Source organism: Zeugodacus cucurbitae, chromosome X (assembly GCF_028554725.1).
Source record: "Zeugodacus cucurbitae isolate PBARC_wt_2022May chromosome X, idZeuCucr1.2, whole genome shotgun sequence".
NCBI classification, from domain to species: domain Eukaryota; kingdom Metazoa; phylum Arthropoda; class Insecta; order Diptera; family Tephritidae; genus Zeugodacus; species Zeugodacus cucurbitae.
This window is the reverse complement of record NC_071672.1, coordinates 1,315,001-1,330,926: the sequence shown is the minus strand read 5'-3', so window position 1 is coordinate 1,330,926 and position 15,926 is coordinate 1,315,001. Positions and strand designations below refer to the sequence as shown.

The following is a 15,926-nucleotide window of genomic DNA, read 5'->3' as shown; positions in this document are numbered from 1 at the left end:
ATTAATTTTCATATAAGTACTAAGTGTATGAATTCATACAACTAAATAATTTTCATATAAGTACAAAAAATTAAAAAAAAAAATAAATGTTAAGCTATTTTTGATGTTGTAATATTTCTTATAAGCATAATGCTCGTAGAAAATGAAATAAATTACTTGTATATATATGAATTTAAAACTTTTATATGGTTAAAAATATTTTTTCCATACGATGAAATTGCATACTTAGTACTTATATGAAAATTTTTTTCATATAAATATAAAAGTATTTAAGTGTAATATATAAATGAGAGCAAAAAAATGTATTCCTGGTTTGCTACAGTTGGTTTAAATAGAAATAATTTTGTTAATAATAAAATGTTATTAATTGAGATTATTCTTCTATACCTGACATAATGTAGTCGTTTTTTTTTTTAATTTAACTTTTTTGGGGGTTTGTTCTTCTATTCACATAAAATATATGTGGGTAAAGAATAAAATTCAATAAAGTTAAATATTTATATTATTACGCTCGAATACTTTCATATCATATATGAAATAAAATGAAAAATAATTGAATTTGAAATCATTAATTTCAAATCAAAAGAAAAACGTATATACTCTTAAAAAAAGATATATACACTATATGCATTGAAATAAAGTAAAATGTATAAAAAATGATATTATTTGAAAGTTTAACAAATACAAGAAGAAACATCGTAATTACATTAATAATTATATTATATATGTATAGAGAACGAAAATTCTTTCTCACGATAAGATACAATCTCAAAGTCCGAATAAGACCGCAATAAATAATACAATAATATGAAATTAAATGAAATGAAGTGAATTTTTTAATCAATCGTAGTATAAGAAATTTCATAATTATTTATTGTCGCGATTTCGTTCTTCTTTGCATTTTGTATATGTCGTGTACTTAATTTTCAAATATTGAAAATATCATTATAAAAATTTATATAGTATAAAATATATTATATAAATGAATAAAAAATATTATTCTGGTTGATCCTGCCAGTAGTAATATGCTTGTCTCAAAGATTAAGCCATGCATGTCTAAGTACAAACAAATTAAAAGTGAAACCGCAAAAGGCTCATTATATCAGTTATGGTTCCATAGATCGTTAACAGTTACTTGGATAACTGTGGTAATTCTAGAGCTAATACATGCAAAATATACACGGACCTTTTGGAACGTGTGCTTTTATTAGTTCTAACCATAAACGATGCCAGCTAGCAATTGGGTGTAGCTACTACTATGGCTCTCTCAGTCGCTTCCCGGGAAACCAAAGCGTTTGGGCTCCGGGGGAAGTATGGTTGCAAAGCTGAAACTTAAAGGAATTGACGGAAGGGCACCACCAGGAGTGGAGCCTGCGGCTTAATTTGACTCAACACGGGAAAACTTACCAGGTCCGAACATAAGCGTGTAAGACAGATTGATAGCTCTTTCTCGAATCTATGGGTGGTAGTGCATGGCCGTTCTTAGTTCGTGGAGTGATTTGTCTGGTTAATTCCGATAACGAACGAGACTCAAATATATTAAATAGATGCTTTCAGGATTATGGTGTTGAAGCTTATATAGCCTTCATTCATGAGTTCATCTTGAATGTGCAAGTGTTTGAATGTGTTTATATAAGTGGAGCCGTACCTGTTGGTTTGTCCCATTATTAGGACACTAGCTTCTTAAATGGACAAATTGCGTCTAGCAGTAACGAGATTAAGCAATAACAGGTCTGTGATGCCCTTAGATGTCCTGGGCTGCACGCGCGCTACAATGAAAGTATCAACGTGTATTTCCTAGACCGAGAGGTCCGGGTAAACCGCTGAACCACTTTCATGCTTGGGATTGTGAACTGAAACTGTTCACATGAACTTGGAATTCCCAGTAAGTGTGAGTCATTAACTCGCATTGATTACGTCCCTGCCCTTTGTACACACCGCCCGTCGCTACTACCGATTGAATTATTTAGTGAGGTCTCCGGACGTGATCACTGTGACGCCTTGTGTTTCACGGTTGTTTCGCAAAAGTTGACCGAACTTGATTATTTAGAGGAAGTAAAAGTCGTAACAAGGTTTCCGTAGGTGAACCTGCGGAAGGATCATTATTGTGTTCCTATCCGTAAATATTATAAAAAAACAAACAAACAAACAAACAAAAAAAGAATAAAAAAGAAAAATTATTTTCTTTTAAAAAAGAAAAATTATTTTCTTTTTTTCCTTTTCATTCATTTATTTGAATGTTTTTCTTTTTCTTCTTTTTTTTACTCCTTGTATTGTAGTATAATGAAAATTATATCGCATACATTGTATTTGAACGCAACAAACCTTTAAACATATATAGTTGAACTTATTATTTATAAAAATAATATAAATGATAAGTTAATTTGTTCTCATTAACGTGTAATTCCTTAAAAATTTATAGAAATTAAATAAAATGTAATAAAAAAGGAATTACTGTTTTTGTTGGACTAAGACATGCGCAGCTTGTAAATGTTTGGGTTGAAAATTACAATTTATTGAAAGATGTTTTAAAATAATTTATCTAATATACGAAAACGAAATGTAATATAATTGTTATTCTTTCAATAAATTAAAAACTCTTGACGTTAAATTAAAATAAACAAAAAAATTATCACTCTAAGCGGTGGATCACTCGGCTCATGGGTCGATGAAGAACGCAGCTAACTGTGCGTCATCGTGTGAACTGCAGGACACATGAACATCGACATTTCGAACGCATATTGCAGTCCATGCTGTTATGTACTTTAATTAATTTTAAAGTGCTGCTTGGACTACATATGGTTGAGGGTTGTAAGACTATGCTAAATTAGTTGCTTATTCTTTTAGTCAATTAAAAGAATTTAAGCACATGGTATATTACTGGATTGTATTTTTCAATCCATAATATTAATAGCATAAAAAGAAATATAGTAAATATATTCTTGAACACCTCATATTTGAACGAAATTTTATAATAAATAAGAATCTTAGTATTCCCAAAAACAATAAAATTTCAATATTATTTCAAAAAATATATACATTTAGAGGAACGTCTAGCATAAAATATTATTTTATTCTAGGATTGCCTTAAATGTAAAAAAGCAAGAAAATAATATTGTTGTTATAATGAAGTAGTACGCGGGATGAAAAGATTGAATATTTATTATTAAGAAAATTATTGGTGTTAAGAAATAATTATGTATGTTTCTTTAAAATAGCAAAAAGCTAAAATATAAAATAAATATAAATATTTTTATACAACCTCAACTCATATGGGACTACCCCCTGAATTTAAGCATATTAATGAGGGGAGGAAAAGAAACTAACAAGTATTTTCTTAGTAGCGGCGAGCGAAAAAAAATAGTTCAGCACTAAGTCACTTTGTCTATATGGCAAATGTGAGATGCAGTGTATGGAATATCTTAATATCTAGTATGAGAAATTAACGATTTAAGTCCTTCTTAAATGAGGCCATTTACCCATAGAGGGTGCCAGGCCCGTATAACGTTAATGATTACTAGAAAGATATTTCCAAAGAGTCATGTTGCTTGATAGTGCAGCACTAAGTGGGTGGTAAACTCCATCTAAAACTAAATATAACCATGAGACCGATAGTAAACAAGTACCGTGAGGGAAAGTTGAAAAGAACTCTGAATCGAGAGTTAAATAGTACGTGCAACTGCTTAGAGGTTATGCCCGATGAACCTGAATATCCATTATGAAAAATTCATCATTATAACTGTGATATTTATAATATTATAGTAATAGTGTGCATTTTTTTCATATAACGACATTGTAATCTATTAACATAATAAAATATTTATCAAAAGATCATGGGTGTTAAGTTTATTCAAATTAATTTGCTTTTAGCTTATTAACATAAAATAAATACTGATGATTTGATAAAGTGTTGATAGATTTTACATATATAATGCTTAAATTCTTTTGAATTTTACAATAATATTATTATCATTGATTTTAATATTAATTGTATGCATTTATATGATTAACAATGCGAAAGATTCAGGATACCTTCGGGACCCGTCTTGAAACACGGACCAAGGAGTCTAACATATGTGCAAGTCATTGGGTTATATTAAACCTAATGGCGAAATTAACTTAACTTTTATATAATGGGATTAATTTTTAGTGAAATATTTTACTATTAATTCAATCCCGGGGCGTTCCATATAGTTATGTATAATGATAATTTATTATTATTTATACCTCTAACTGGAGCGTACCTTGAGCATATATGCTGTGACCCGAAAGATGGTGAACTATACTTGATCAGGTTGAAGTCAGGGGAAACCCTGATGGAAGACCGAAACAGTTCTGACGTGCAAATCGATTGTCAGAATTGAGTATAGGGGCGAAAGACCAATCGAACCATCAAGTAGCTGGTTCCCTCCGAAGTTTCCCTCAGGATAGCTGGTGCATTAAAATATTATGAAAAATAATCTTATCTGGTAAAGCGAATGATTAGAGGCCTTAGGGTCGAAACGACCTTAAGCTATTCTCAAACTTTAAATGGGTAAGAACGTCACCTTTCTTGATATGAAGGTTGAGGTTATGATATAATGTGCCCAGTGGGCCACTTTTGGTAAGCAGAACTGGCGCTGTCGGATGAACCAAACGTAATGTTACGGTGCCCAAATTAACAACTCATGCAGATACCATGAAAGGCGTTGGTTGCTTAAAACAGCAGGACGGTGGACATGGAAGTCGTAATCCGCTAAGGAGTGTGTAACAACTCACCTGCCGAAGCAACTAGCCCTTAAAATGGATGGCGCTAAAGTTGTATACCTATACATTACCGCTAAAGTACATGATTTATAATACAATTTCGGTTGGATTATAAATTTTGAAACTTTAGTGAGTAGGAGGGTACAATGGTGTGCTTAGAAGTGTTTGGCGTAAGCCTGCATGGAGCCGCCATTGGTACAGATCTTGATGGTAGTAGCAAATAATCGAATGAGACCTTGGAGGACTGAAGTGGAGAAGGGTTTCGTGTGAACAGTGGTTGATCACGAGTTAGTCGGTCCTAAGTTCAAGGCGAAAGCCGAAAATTTTCAAGTTTTAATGAATTGTTGAGAATATATTATTATGTTTTCTTCATAGCAATTAAACACTTGAATAATTTTGAACGAAAGGGAATACGGTTCCAATTCCGTAACCTGTTGAGTATCCGTTTGTTATTAAAAATGGGCCTTGTGCTCATCCTGGCAACAGGAACGACCATAAAGAAGCCGTCGAGAGGTATCGGAAGAGTTTTCTTTTCTGTTTTATAGTCGTACTACCATGGAAGTCTTTCGAAGAGAGATATGGTAGATGGACTAGAAGAGCATGACATTTACTGTTGTGGCGATATTTTCTCCTCGGACCTTGAAAATTTATGGTGGGGTTACGCAAACTTCTCAACAGGCCGTACCAATATCCGCAGCTGGTCTCCAAGGTGAAGAGTCTCTAGTCTATAGAATAATGTAGGTAAGGGAAGTCGGCAAATTAGATCCGTAACTTCGGGATAAGGATTGGCTCTGAAGATTTAGATAGTCGGACATTCGTCTGGATATCAAAGCCACATCCGAGGCGAGGTATTGAGTGAATGGGTGGTGGCTAAGAGCCTCCACATTTTGAATGAGCCGAGTGAATGGTTTACGTTTGAGGGGCCTAGGGGCATGAGTGATATTGACGTAACGTTAATGAATGAGGCAGCAAGGAGAGCGTTTGACGTCAATTGGGAAATTAGGGGAGGGTGGGGATTGAGTGGCCATAATTTGATACAAATTATGGTTTCTCCGCAATCCCCACCCTCGGCGTACGTGGGTCCATTGTGGCGATGGCGTACCTCTGGTACTGACTGGAACCAATATGGACAGAATGTAAGGGAAGCGGTATTGGAAATACCGCTTAGTGAGTTTGAGGAACTGGGGGTGGACGAGCAAATTGCTCGGCTGTATGAGTTGGTCTGGTGTGTTAATGATAGGGTTTTCAGGAAGTATGAAAGTTCTAGGATTAGGAAAATTTAGTGGTGGACGACTGAGTTAACCTTGAAGAGGAGGACTGTCCGGCGGTTGAGACGAAAGTTTCAGCGTGCTCGGCGGTCCAATTCGGATAGGTTATCCCAGATCAGATACGATTTTAGTTGTGCGGTTAGAGAGTATAAGGATATGCTTGTGAGAATAAAAGAAGAGGAATGGAGGAGCTTTGTTGGGGAGAATAGGGATGACCCCTGGGGGCAGGTCTACAGGATCTGCAGGGGTCGTAAGAGGGAGGATATCACATCTCTCCGCGTTGGTGACTCTGTGTTATCAACGTGGAGAGAGTGTGCGGAGGTTCTGTTAGGAACGTTCTTTCCCAGGGCTGAGGTTCAGGCACCTCAAGCACAAGAGGTACCTGTTCATCCACTAGAAGATGAGGAGTTGGGATACGCCTTTGGCCTGGTTAGGTCTAAACGGTCCCCAGGTTTTGATGGTTTGAACGGAGAGATGTGCAAAAGCTTGTGGAAGTTCATTCCGGAATACTTGGAGGCCATTTATAACAAGTGCGTATGGGAGGGATATTTTCCACGTGAGTGGAAAAGTGCCAGGGTCGTCCCTCTCCTGAAGTCCCCTGATAAGATCAGGAGTGATCCTCGTTCTTATCGGGTCATCAGCCTTCTTCCGGTGCTTGGAAAAGTACTGGAGAGGGTTATGGTGGACCGACTTCAGGAGCTAACGCGGGGTATGTGGTCGGATAGGCAGCATGGGTTCAGGAAAGGACGCAGTGTGGAAGATGCGTGGATGTATGTGCAGAATGTTGTTAGGGAGAATGTCCACAAGTATGTCCTAGGCATATTTGTTGACTGCAAGGGGGCATTCGATTATCTGATCTGGGATCGAGTGATAGAACGGTTAACGGGAGGACAATTTTTAGAAATTGTCCACAATCGGGTGATAAGTGTGGGTGTAGACATCTCGATGGACAAAACGGTGACAATGCTTTTAAAAGGCAGACTGTCACCGGGGCGTCCACCGGTTGTCCGTGTGATTGGGGTCGGCATCAGGTATGTGACGCAAGTCAAGTACCTGGGGTTGACCATGAGTGAAAGAATGTGTTTTACTCCACACTTGGTGAGTGTGAAGGTGCGACTGCAGGCGGTCGTAGGTAAGGTTATGCGCGTTTTACGGAGTGATTGGGGCCTCGGACGTCGTGCTGTTCGCACCATATACCGCGGCTTGTTTGTGGCCTGTGCCACTTATGGAGCTGCTGTATGGTGGCGAACTGCCACGACGGTCTTCGGTCGCCGAAAGCTCCTCTCCGTCCAGCGTTGCATGATGCTCGCCTGTCTGCCTGTATGTCGCACCGTTTCTACGGATGCGTTGCAGGTGTTACTAGGTGCGCAACCTCTTGACCTGGTTGTCATACAGCGTGCTGTATCATTCAGGTTAAGAAGGGGTCTGAGTGTGTCATTGCTGCGGAATGATTTGATTTCCGATGATGATGTGGAGAGGGAGGGATATCTAGGGAGCAAGAGGCTTCTAGATGATAGGGTCAGGTGTAGGTGGCAAGACCGTTGGGACAGTAGTCTCAATGGTCGGGTGACTTATGAGTACATCCGGGACGTTAGGTATGTAGAAGGAAACCCAGACTTCAGATTTTGTCTAAGTCTGGGTTTCCTGCTTACGGGGCATGGCCCTCTTAATGCATTCTTGCATAAGAGGTACCTTGCAGATAGTCCAGAGTGTATGTGTGGGGCGCGTGTTGATGATTGGGCGCATGTTATTGCTGAATGCCCAATGTACTCGGACATTAGGGATCTTGGGGGTATGGGGATTAGTTGGACTGATGGACGGTTAGATGTTAGTGGTGTGATCTCCACTAGTTGGGATGCCGAACGATTAGAATTATTTGGTGTGTTTGCGCGTGAGGTGTTTAAGCGGCGAAGACAATTAGCTGGAAACTAAGTATAGTTTCTTTGTGTGAATGGTGTGTGTATTGGATGAGAGAATGGGGTCCAACCCCTGGTCACCAGTCCATAGCAGTATGGAAGCTCAACTGGTAGTAGTTTTTTGGCTACGAGATCTGACCGGAGACTTAATTCTGGTACCACGGGGAGTAGGAGCCCTTGGAGTTCGCTCCAACCTACTCGTGCGGACTGGCCATTCGGGGAGTATCGTGGTGGTTGTGTTTTAATACCCGAATGCGGGGAGAGTGATATTTGTCACTCAATGTGGAGTTGCATTGCAACCGGGTGCCGGACCCAAAGTACGGCAGAGGTTTTAGATAGGCCTCGAACCCCACCAAGGTGGTTAGTGTGTCCATTCCACACGCCAATTGGTACTGAATAATGCATTGCATTTTTCGGGGCGCTGATCATCGCATTGCTTTGATCCGCTGTGCTTTTGAGCACCGTGAGGTAAGGCCGTCGTCGGCAGGTACTCACATTAATATTGGCTTTAGATGTCCCCATCTGTAAAGAGCCGACACCACATGGTGATATATTTGCATATAAGTACTAATTAATTTTCATATAAATACTAATTGTATGAATTCATACAAGTAAATAATTTTCATAGAAATACTAAATAATTTTCATATAGATACTAAATAATTTTCATATAGGTACTAAGTTTATGAATTCATACAAGTAAAAAATTTTCATATAAATACTAATTGTATGAATTCATGCAAGTAAATAATTTTCATATAAATACTAAATAAATTTCATATAAATACTAAACATATTTCATATAGGTACTAAGTTTAAGAATTCATACAAGTAAAAAATTTTCATATAAATACTAATTAATTTTCATATAGATACTAAGTTTATGAATTCATACAAGTAAAAAATTTTCATATAAATACTAAATTATTTTCATATAGATACTAAATAATTTTCATATAGGTACTAAGTTTATGAATTCATACAAGTAAAAAATTTTCATATAAATACTAAGTTTATGAATTCATTCAAGTACATAATTTTCATATAAGTACTAATTAATTTTCATATAAATACTAAATAATTTTCATATAAATACTAAATAATTTTCATATAGATACTAAGTTTATGAATTCATACAAGTAAAAAAATTTCATATAAATACAAAATAATTTTCATATAAATACTAAATAATTTTCATATAGATACTAAGTTTATGAATTCATACAAGTAAATAATTTTCATATAAGTACTAATTAATTTTCATATAAATACTAATTGTATGAATTCATACAAGTAATTAATTTTCATATAAATACTAATTACTTTTCATATAAATACTAATTAATTTTCATATAAATAATACGTAATTTTCGTATAGATACTAAGTTTATGAATTCATACAAGTAATTAATTTTCATATAAGTACTAAGTGTATGAATTCATACAACTAAATAATTTTCATATAAGTACAAAAAATTAAAAAAAAAATAAATGTTAAGCTATTTTTGATGTTGTAATATTTCTTATAAGCATAATGCTCGTAGAAAATGATATAAATTACTTGTGTATATATGAATTTAAAACTTTTATATGGTTAAAAAGATTTTTTACATACGATTTCGGGTTGGTGAGGTGTACGTGGCAGAAAACATATATCAATATCTTAATATATAAAAATCACGTGTCACGTTGTTTGTTTTCGATGGACTCCTAAACTATTGAACCGATTTTAATGAAATTTTTAACACTGTGTGCAGTTTGGTCCAACTTGAAAGATAGGATAGTTTATAACTCTCCTTATAGTCGCATTATTTATTTATTGCAAATTATTTGTTTATTATTAGCAAAGAGCTATCCACCAGTTGGTGGCGCTAAGTTCGCTATGTTACAGTAGATGGCGCTACATTTCTTTCTAAATTTTCATGGATTTAGGCTGTCATAACAAAAGCTGCCACTTGCTAAAAACATTAAATGAAAATGCGTTTTTTGAAGTTTATATTATTTGTGGTAGAGTTATACGAATCTATGTCTTCCAATATTCTAAATTTAAGAAAAAATCACATACAATCCGTGAAATAAATAAAGTTATGTACATATGTATGGTCAGACATATAAGCAATGCTGCCACTCTTTTCCAGTAAATCTTCCTCAAATTTGGGAGATTTCAGAGGAATTTAGGAAATCGCAGAGTTGATTTCTGCATGTATTTCCTAAATGCAAAAAAAAAAATTTCATTTACTTGCATTTAGGTATAGAATTTTGTATGGCTAATGCCCGGTTTCACAGTCCATAATTAAGTTGTGCCTAAATAAAATCTTAGCTAAGTATTGTTGCAAACTGAGTAGTCGTTTGCGTTTCACAGTCAATGCTTAATTTCTATAAAATTTTATTATGATATATGGCAACGTTATGGGCAACATATGTTTTACAAATGTCATTCATAAAAATATGTTTGAAATATTTAAATTATAACAGACAATACATAAATTTGCGAAGAAAATTATATCAAAAATTGATGAAAACAACAAAAGAACCCCAAATTTCAACACTAGCGAATCGGAGCACCTATGGAAACTGAAGGAAAAGTATAAGCTGTTATTGAGTGCAAACAAACGGACACTTGCCCTACGCTACGAAAGATGTCGCTGAAAATTCAAAGCAAATTCAAAACAAAAATCAGCTGTTATTTAAGCGTTGCTTAAGCCTCCCATTTTTAGTGCTTAAGCATAACCTAAGTATGAACTGTAAAACACTATTTTCCTGTTTTATCTTAAGCACAACATAAGTATGGAGTGAAATTATAAATAAATGTCCATTTGTGGGTTAGATTTGGATAATCCATGTTTTTCCCATGGGCAATTATATGTTGCATGCTCACGTGTAGGAAAACCATCAAATCTATTTGTGTTAGCTCGAGACAGGTTAACCAAAAATATTGTGCACCAATTAATGCTAAGTTAAATTAAAATGTTTATTATTATTATTATTAACCCAAACGATTACCCTCCTCCCGCCCAATCGACGCGTGGGGCGCAGTCCGCATACGAGCGGAATTTGCCGAGTCTAGAAAGGCAAGAGATTTTTAAGCGTCCGGTTCTCAAACTGCTCAGCTACAGAAAGAAACATTTCAACAGCTGAGATTTAAAAATTTATAAAAACAAAAAGTTAAAAATTTCTGAATATTATTTATTAAGAGAAGACAAAATAGTTTTTTTGATGCTAAATATTGAGTCAGATGGATCAAATGTGCTGGAATGCGAATTAAAATCATGACATATTCGGCAGAATGGTTCATTTAACTCAAAATTTGTTCTAGAAGATTTTAAAAATAATGGTCTAAACTGCCTGGATGAACGCAATGGGACATTAAACTTAATATCAGACAAAAGGAATGAACTACAAACTAAACCATTCAGAAGTTTTACTAGAAAAATTATACCTAGCATTTCTCTGCGACTAGTGAGTGTGGGAAGACTTATAAGTTTTAAACGACTAGTATAGGGGGAAGATTCAATCTTGAATCCCAATGTAAGTGGCCTAAAGCAAAAAGTAAAAATTGTTTTTGAACGGACTCAAGCTTATCAGAATGGGATTGATAGCTAGGATCCCGTACCACAGAACCATACTCCAATATAGGCCTTACCAATGTTGTAAAAAGAATTTTAGTAATATACGGATCACTAAATTCTTTAGACCAACGTTTAACAAAGCTAAGAGCACCTTTAGCTTTTAAGACAATTGAATTTACATGAGAATTAAAATTTAGTTTAGGGTCCATATTAACTCCTAAATCAACAAAGCTAAAAACTTGCTCTAAACTGAAGTTATTTATTACATAGGGGGAAAGATCAACAGTTCTACGGGAAAAGCACATCGTTTTACATTTTTTAAGATTCAGTGGCATATCATTTTTGTGACACCAAGTAACTAAATTATTTAAATCCGATTGCAACACAGTCCTTTCGTTATGAGAAGTATATGATTTAAAAAGTTTTACATCATCCGCATATAATAAAATTTCTGAAAACTTAATTACTGAAGGTATATCATTGATGAACAACAAGAACAGAATCGGGCCGAGATGACTACCCTGTGGAACCCCTGAAGTGACACTAATTGAATCGGATAACGTATTATTAAATAAAACTTGTTGTTTTCTGTTAGTAAGATAAGAGGATACCCATTCAAGAAGTCTTGGTTGAAAACCAAGAAGATTCAGTTTTTGCAAAAGAATTGAGTGGTTTACTCTATCGAATGCTTTACTAAAGTCTGTATATATAACATCAGTATTCTTATTATCCCTAAAACCCATTGACACATGGTTTACAAATTCAAGAAAGTTAGTTACAGTAGATTTCCCTTTACAAAATCCATGCTGAGAGAATGAAATTAAAGGAGAGATTAAGAAAGTTATTTGGTCAGTGACAATAGCTTCAAAAAGTTTGGGTATAGCTGACATTTTAGCTATCCCCCTATAGTTCTCAACAGATGATCTAACTCCACTTTTATGCAAAGGTAATATAAAAAAGTTTTTCCACATTGACGGAAAAATACCTTGTTTAAGAGATAGGTTAAAAAGCTTAGTTAAGGGCAGATAGATATATTTTGCGCAATTTTTAAGAAAGCTTGAGGGAATCATATCAGGGCCATATTTAAACGAATTTTTTAACGTAACTAAATAATTTAAGACATCTGTTTCAGAAATAATTGGTGTATTAATTACAGTACTCGGACATAACACTTGATGATATGGCACATTCATAGGGTAGTTTGAACAATAATTGGATTTGAAGAATTCTGCAAACATATTAGAAATAATATAATTGTCACATGACATTGTTGATTTATATTTCATCGCGGACGGAAAATTTGAAATCCTGCGTTTGGAGTTAACGAAACCATAAAACAATTTCGGATTACGAATAATATTATTTTTTACTTTGATTATGTAGTTTTTACAACATTTTTTGTTAAGTTCCTCAAACTGACGACGCAATTTAGAATATTTTAAATAGTCAACAAGAGCTCCAGTTCTTTTATAAAGTTTAAAAGCACGAGCTTTTTTATTTTTTAATTTACATAGCTCATTCGAATACCACAAATTTGAACTTTTTCTTTTGATAATAAAACATTTCGGAACAAATCTTTCAAAAATATTATAAATTGTTTCATTAAAATGTGATACATTTAATTCAATATTACCACTATAATCAGGCCAAGTCAATTTAGAAAGTTCACAATTAATCTTTTTGAAGTTAGCTTTCGCAAAGTTGAACCGAGAACAAAGGTCCTGTTTGTTGCATACAAGTAATTCGTCTATGATTTCGATATTAATTTCCAAGGCAGGGTGATAAGAGTCCTCTGCAAAACTAAAGGATCAGATCGGACCACAGAAACTGTTGAAGTATTATCAACATAGACCAAATCTAAGTATTTACCAAACTTGTTCGGAATTAAGTTAATTTGGTTAAGACCCATCCCAGACATTTCTTCCAAAAACTCATTAAAGCTTAAACGAGTGCAAAAAGGGGTAATGCAATCGTCAACAGATTTCCAAGATACACACGGTAAATTGAAATCGCCTAGAACAATTATGTAATCAGTATATCTGTCGGTCTACACTTTAAGCACGACCAGCGCAGACCCTTTCCATCGAGAATAGAATCTAAGATTCTACCTATCAATCCAGCACATTTAAGATGGGCAAGCCCGTCACAAAGCCAACAAGAAACAAAACGATCAGAATCGCCTATAATAGTACAATTCGGAAAATTGCAAGTCATTATGGAAAAAAAAAAATTTTAATTGAAGGAAAAAACAGAATAGTAAATAATAATAAAAATTAAAATATGATATAATAGTAAATAGAAAAACAATAATAATTATACTGAATTAGCCGAGATCACAACCAATATAATAGTGAGCAGTTTGAGAAGCACTGAGCCACACACACGCAAACAGCTGTGAGCAAAAATGAAAGAAAAAAAGACGAATCAAAAGAAAAAGAGCAAATTAAAACAAAAACAATATGCAATCGCACAAACAATTGCACAGTAGGAAATAAAATTGATAATTGATAACAACAAGAAATGATTTAAATGACTTGGCACCAGAATTTAAGAAAAATAGTTAAAATACAATTAAAATTTAAATATAACACAAAAGCAAATTACCACAAATACTTAGCTTTAGATTACACTAATTAAAAGTAAACTTTCTTTAATTATATTAATAAATTTAAGCACAAATTCAAGAACCGAGAAAAAATTAAACTTCACAGTTTGACGTGTTGCCAGACGTGTTCTCCAGATGAAATTATAATTCAAAAAAATAAATACTATTAAAAATTAAGAATTAACTATCCTAAGATTATAAAATTAAATGTTACATGTTATCAACTAACAATTTTGTAATTAACTTATTTGTTAAAAACTTGAATATAAAAACAAAAATGAACTATTTTATGAAAATTTGTGCTTATTATCAACTCTACGAAAATTTTCATCAATAATTTTAAAAATTTTGACCTCAAGTTCAAATCTCAATCCCGTGGATTTTTATACCAGATATATACTAAGGTTTCCGTCTTTATTCATAAATAATAATTTCACTGTATTGAATAGTTTACTACAACACAGCAAATCTAAAAGTGAGGAAATGTTCATTCTGAGAATTCGAATGATTCAAACCGATTTATCGTTTAAGTTCAAAATTTTACAGTTTCATATGTACGTACATAGTACGTACAAATATTTAAATTGATCAGAGACGTTATTCCCTGAATATATTAACATTCCATACAAATAAATGGCCTTGAACAGAGTTCAAAAAGCGTTTTAACTATTTCAAATAAAACTTGGGCGGGGCGAAGTTCGCCGGGTCAGCTAAATATAAAAGTATTTAAGTGTAATATATAAATGAGAGCAAAAAAATTGATTCCTGGTTTGCTACAGTTGGTTTAAATAGAAATAATTTTGTTAATAATGAAATGTTATTAATTGAGATTATTCTTCTATACCTAACATAATGTAGTCGTTTTTTTTAATTTAATTTTTTTGGGGTTTGTTCTTCTATTCACATAAAATATATGTGGGTAAAGAATAAAATTCAATAAAGTTAAATATTTATATTATTACGCTCGAATACTTTCATATCATATATGAAATAAAATGAAAAATAATTGAATTTGAAATTATTAATTTCAAATCAAAAGAAAAACGTATATACTCTTAAAAAAAGATATATACACTATATGCATTGAAATAAAGTAAAATGTATAAAAAATGATATTATTTGAAAGTTTAACAAATACAAGAAGAAACATCGTCCTTACATTAATAATTATATTATATATGTATAGAGAACGAAAATTCTTTCTCACGATAAGATACAATCTCAAAGTCCGAATAAGACCGCAATAAATAATACAATAATATGAAATTAAATGAAATGAAGTGAATTTTTTAATCAATCGTAGTAAAAGAAATTTCATAATTATTTATTGTCGCGATTTCGTTCTTCTTTGCATTTTGTATATGTCGTGTACTTAATTTTCAAATATTGAAAATATCATTATAAAAATTTATATATTATAAAAAATATTATTCTGGTTGATCCTGCCAGTAGTTATATCCTTGTCTCAAAGATTAAGCCATGCATGTCTAAGTACAAACAAATTAAAAGTGAAACCGCAAAAGGCTCGTTATATCAGTTATGGTTCCATAGATCGTTAACAGTTACTTGGATAACTGTGGTAATTCTAGAGCTAATACATGCAAAATAAACACGGACCTTTTGGAACGTGTGCTTTTATTAGGCTAAAACCAAGCGATCGTAAGATCGTTATATTGGTTGAACTCTAGATAACTTGCAGATCGTATGGTCTCGTACCGACGACAGATCTTTCAAATGTCTGCCCTATCAACTTTTGATGGTAGTATCTAGGACTACCATGGTTGCAACGGGTAACGGGGAATCAGTGTTCGATTCCGGAGAG

General features: G+C 33.7%; 2 non-coding genes across 2 annotated transcripts in view; both read left to right on the top strand.

Annotated features, from left to right (window-relative positions):
• Positions 1–2,633: 2,633 nt before the first annotated feature.
• LOC128923367 (5.8S ribosomal RNA) lies at positions 2,634–2,812 on the top strand. Its single transcript, XR_008472320.1, has one exon. It is a non-coding gene; the product is annotated as a 5.8S ribosomal RNA (ribosomal RNA).
• A 12,721-nt stretch (positions 2,813–15,533) lies between these two features.
• Positions 15,534–15,926, top strand: part of LOC128923331 (small subunit ribosomal RNA) — a 1,999-nt gene continuing 1,606 nt past the window's right edge. The window contains exon 1 of the ribosomal RNA XR_008472298.1: positions 15,534–15,926. This exon is cut by the window's right edge and continues 1,606 nt beyond it. This is a non-coding gene — a ribosomal RNA (small subunit ribosomal RNA).